This window comes from Garra rufa, chromosome 13, assembly GCF_049309525.1.
Source record: "Garra rufa chromosome 13, GarRuf1.0, whole genome shotgun sequence".
NCBI classification, from domain to species: domain Eukaryota; kingdom Metazoa; phylum Chordata; class Actinopteri; order Cypriniformes; family Cyprinidae; genus Garra; species Garra rufa.
In genome coordinates, this window is record NC_133373.1 from 32081163 (window position 1) to 32086835 (window position 5673).

The following is a 5673-nucleotide window of genomic DNA, read 5'->3' on the forward strand; positions in this document are numbered from 1 at the left end:
CTGTTGTTGTTATTATTATTATCAAATTGAATGGACACTGATGCACTGATTGAATTTCTTTTACATTATTACAGACATAGCATGATAGTTTTGGGGCATGTGCAATGATTATATACTTACATCAGAAATTTTACATCGTAAGGTGTCCCCCAAAGATTCAAGCCATGATTTATGTATTCTTCATTTCTTTTTAAACATTTAACTCATTTTAACACTCTTTTTATATAGTAACCTTTTGCATGTTATCCGCCTGCAGAAAGCCCCTAAGGTTAAAAGAAGAAAGTCAACAGTTGGTGAAGATAAGTTGTTTACAGGTTGTTTCCCAAAAATCTATTTTCCGTTCTGTGGAAATTGGACAACTAATGGAAGTTCTAACAAATAGGAATAGTTCAACCAAAAAAAAAATGTTTTTGTCATTAATTACTCACCCTCATGTCGTTCCAAACCCGTAAGACCTACGTTCATCTTCAGAACACAAATATTTAAGATCAAAGATATTTTTGATGAAATCCGAGAGCTTTCAGACCATGCATAGACAGCAACGCACCTGAAATGTTCAAACAGCCCAGAAAGTTGTTGTGGTACTCATGAATCCATGTTGAAGACTGACACGGAAGAGAAGTTAATTAAAGTCATTATTTTGGTTTTCTTAGCACACAAAAAGTATTCTTTGTCGCTTCATAAAATTAAGGTTTTACGTCAAATGGACTATTTTATCGATGTCCTTACTACCTTTCTGGGCTTTGAAAGTGGTAGTTGCATTGCTGTCTATGCAGGGTCAGAAAGCTTAGATTTCATCAAAAATATCTTAATTTGTGTTGCAAAGATAATGTATTGGTCTTACGGGTTTGGAGCAACATGAGGGTAATCAATGACAGAATTTTATTTTTAGGTAAACTATCCCTTTAAGCAAGCTGGGTTTACAAAATGTTGTGTTATGTTTTTTTTTTTAATTACAGAGACTAGCTTATGTTAGAAAATAAACAATCACTGTATAATGGTGTTTTATTATCAGAGAGAAGCTTGTAAATACTCAAACAAAATGCTTTTATTAAATTATAATGATTTTATTAAATTATTAAAACATAATTATTAACATTATTATTTCAATGCAGATCACTGTTTTAACACAATGGCTACCAGTAAGATGTTTGTAACTGGAGTTTTGGTTATATAGTAGACATATTATCACTACAAAAATTGAAGAAATTAATTACAAAGAAGCAAGAAGTATCAATGAATTAAACATTAAATTTTTAAGTAGAACGACTGAAATAGTTCGTGTAAGACATCATTATAGACGATTTGTTTTCACTGTGTATAGTGATAAAAAGTAAATAAATATTAGCAAATGTGACTACAAAACCAGTCAGAAGTGTAATTTTTTTTCATAATTTTTTGATCCATTGATGTATGGTTTGTTAAGATAGGACAATATTTGGCGGAGATACAACTATTTGAAAATCTGGAATCTGAGGGTGCAAAAAAAAAATTTGTCCAAAAATTGTCCAAATGAAGTTCTTAGCAATGCATATTACTTATCAAAAATTTGGTTTTGATACATTTACGGTAGGGCATTTACAAAATGTTTTCATGGAGCATGATCTTTACTTAATATAATGATTTTTGGCATAAAAGAAAAATCTCTAATTTTGACCCATACAATGTATTTTTGCTACTTAAGACTGGCTTTGTGGTCCAGGGTCAGAGTTCAGAAATACCTTTTTTCGAAGGCAACATTTTTAACAGAATGTCCAGGGTGCTTTTATAATGAAAGTGGACTTTGAAACCATTTTTCATCAGAAAACACAAACTTTGAACCACAATTGAGTAAATAAAGACTAAAATATTGTGAAAAAATGTTTTATGTGCACCATACACTCTTAAAAATAAAGGTGCTTTAAAAGGTTCTTTAAGTCATGCCATAGAGGAAACATTTTTGGCTCCACAAAGAACCATTCAGTCAAAGGTTCTTTTCCCTACCTTTTTATACAGTAATCTGAAGAACCTTCTTTCACCACAAAGAACCTTTTGTGAAACAGAAAGGTTCTTTAGATGTTTAAGGTTCTTTATGGAACCATTTAGACAAAAAAGGTTCTTCTTTGGCATTGTAAAGCACCTTTATTTTTAAGAGTGTATGTAGTTCAGACAATTGTTTGCAAAACTTACTTTGTGTTGTGCTCTCATCAACAAATGCTAGAATAAAGTTGAACTTGCAAACTTTGACCTTGTTGGGTTCAGGGTTGGATGACCAGGGATTCCCTTTTCTGATCTCCCGAGCCTCTGAACAACTGTATTACCTGAGGTTCTTCAAATCCTTGCAGTCTGTTGGTTGCTGATCATCATGGTGTTAGATTTCCCTCTGCAGTTTATCCCATTTTCCAGCAGTTCAATATAATGCCCACGTCTTTTCAGTGATGCTTTCGTGCCGTTGTGACAGAGAGGGTGACTTCCCCTGCAAATCAATGCCCCAGTCGCAGGAAGTAGAGAATGCACTGGATGCCTCACTGCCTGCCTTCTGTTGTCCTTGTCATAATGCAGTTTACAGCACGCAGGAGCCAGAATAACAACCAGACAATAGCTTTAAAAGCCCACTTCTCATGGCCTCTTTAAATAATTTAGTTTTCTGACACAAGTGTGAGTTGAAATGAATGCTTTTTCATCATATATATATATATATATATAGTATGAAGAAAGTAGTAAAACCAAAGGTAAAACAATCATATCTTTTTTTGGTTTAGGCTGGTAAGATACGCTACCCTTCTCAATCAGATTTGACAGGCTTGTCAATGAATAAGACTGATGAAACCTAACAAAAAATCTTTTAAAGATGTTTAAATTCCTGAAATTGCTATTAAATGAATAGACTATTATACTGTAAATAACCTTTTGCTTTGCTTATCAAAAAAGAAAATGTTTTTTACTTACGCGCTTAGAAGCAACCAGAAAATGCATTGTGTAAATTGATGTAAAATTGGACGACTAAAGTGTTTTATATCTAAATGAGGATCTGGGAAGCAAATAAAGCTGGCAGCTTGAATGATACCAAAGATTTGCATATTTCACAAGCGAGAGGCATAATATATCTTCTATACTCTTTTTAGGGTTCTGCTACTGCAATAATACAGCAACAATATCATTGTTCTGGTGCATTCAACTTCAAAATGCCATTGCATTAGTCAGTTGATATAATGCAATGATTCAGGCCCTGAGGATATCAGCATTTTTGTTGCAGATGTCTTGGCATAAATGTTAATCTCTTTATTGTACAGTAAGGTAAATTTATTACTGCACCAGCACCATGATTACATCAAACAACCAGAATAAATATATAAGAAATTAAGAAAATAACCCTTTAGTCAAACCTATAAAATCAGAACATTCAGTATATTGGTAATATGGTCATAACATTATTTTTGAACCTCATTAAGATAGAAAATTACTACAGGAGTAATTAGCAATAGGATAAACAGGGTTTTAATGTTTCATTTCCACAGGTTGAAATGTTTCTGTTACTGTGTTGATTTCACATTTTACTGTAAACCTACAAATGATGTCATCCATTGATTATTATCAAAACAGTGAATAAAGTTTGTTTAAAAAAAAAAAACTTCATTTAATTGAAAAAAAAAATGCATGTTACATGAAAATGGTACAAAAAAAAAAAAAAAACTTTTTCTTTAATGCAGATGTACGCCTATGGTCAAGACTTCAAGGTTCATTAGCCGCTATAGGGAAATAAGGAGAAGAATAACAACGTGCAGTAAACGGTAAAACTGTTTGCACTACAAACCAGTGTGTTCATAATTAAAATATGGTAAGAAACACCTATTTGCAATATCAAGCAGCAAAACGAGCTGTATTGTACAGCTAAAAATAGTCAGACTTATAAAATTTACAAATGGCTGCACCAATTCTTACGGGAAGGAAAATGGATAGGCTGTTTGACAAGAAAGTGTTGACAAATGTAAAAAGCCAAAAGTTAGCAGCCCAACAGGGAGGAAATATTTCAATTAATTCATGGCAGACAAAGAAATAATAAAGAGTGCAGAAATCACTGATGAAAAGCTGGTTATTTGAAGCAAGCTCTCAAGTAACTGAAATTAGACAATAGGCTACACGTTTTATTAGCTCATTGGTTGGCTTGCTAGTTATAAACCCACGATGTTAGGATTGAAAACAACATCAATCAGTTAATAAAAAGTATTTATTTCATCCGTCATTTATATATTTGGCTGTATTGTTTTTCATTTTTGACTGACTGTTGAGTCCGCCCTTGGTAGAACCCTGCTCTTGAAATAAACAGTGTGATCTCAGCGGGGGCCACAATGTGATGTGTGTGAGATAAACTTAACACACACCATGATTTTTTTGATTCCAGAGCGGGTAGAAAATGGGCTGAGAACCGGGAGATTCAGCTCAACACAACAGACACGCTGTGCTGATGAGCTCACAGCCGCTTACCCACGCGCGAGCACAAGCCCACCTCCCTGCGACAGTCAAATGGACCGTTCTCACGACCTGATGGGAATCACAATTAGCCCAAAACTCCTTTACAGTTTCAGTCATTTCTTATTCACTCTTGGAACAGCGGTATGTCTCTTTTTAAAGCATACAGGCATTTAACTTTTTGTATGGCAGCTCCTTTGTACAATGCAGTAATATTCGAGAAAGTAGCGAAGCATGTTAATAGCCTACTATTTCTCAGCAGTGGTAGTGTCGCGGTTTTTAAAATCATCCTGCTGTGTAGAAAAACTATTTTAGCATAGCATAGCAGGCGAGCGTTGTTAAACGCTAAATTTTTTCTTGAGACATTTTGAGCAGAAAAAAACTGAGGTATTCTTTTTCGGCTATTTTGAATCAAAGAAAGTGGTGCCTGATTCTTTTCAACCTCGAATCGTCAGTTTGAGTTTGAATCAATTGCAGTAGCGTAAATGACTCACTAGTGAATCAGTTGGGAGGTTCGTTTAAACTGGACATAGTTTTCTTCTTATTTCTTACTAATCTGTTATTCACGGTTGAATAAAATGTACTAGTCTATGTACTTATGTACTACTTAACACGTTGTTCTGCTAATTTATGCTGTCTTAACCATTTGAGAAAACATGTGGAAGTCGCTAAATCATATAGAGAAGGAGGTCAGCAGGAAAGGGCACAATATTTTGACAAACTAAAGTTAACAGGTGTTTAAGATATGTACAAGCAGAATTAATTAAGATATTAGAGTAATATTTCACCTACCTGACTGAAATGATAAAAACAAACGTGAATGTTGTCAAGATTGTTGCCCTGGAATTCCTGATTCAGTTTGGCCAACGACAAACTGCCTTTTGTTTCTCAATTTTTTTGCACTCTTCTCCTTGATTTGTTATAACTTTTGGCAGTCTATAGTACTCCTAATTGTATTCCCAGTCTGATAGATGAATACAGCCCAAAACAAGTCAATAATTGATCATTTTTTTAGCAGCAATAATCAGCAAAATATGCGAGTTTTGTTGAGGTTCAGTGGCATTGTTTACATTCACTGCCACCAATATGGCCAGTTGATGGTGCATCATAAAAACAGTCTTTTCAGCAAATACACATGAATAACAACTGGAAATATGTATTTTTTATACTTATTTTGGATTTTAATAAAATTTAAATAAAATGATTTGGTCAAAGCTTACTATT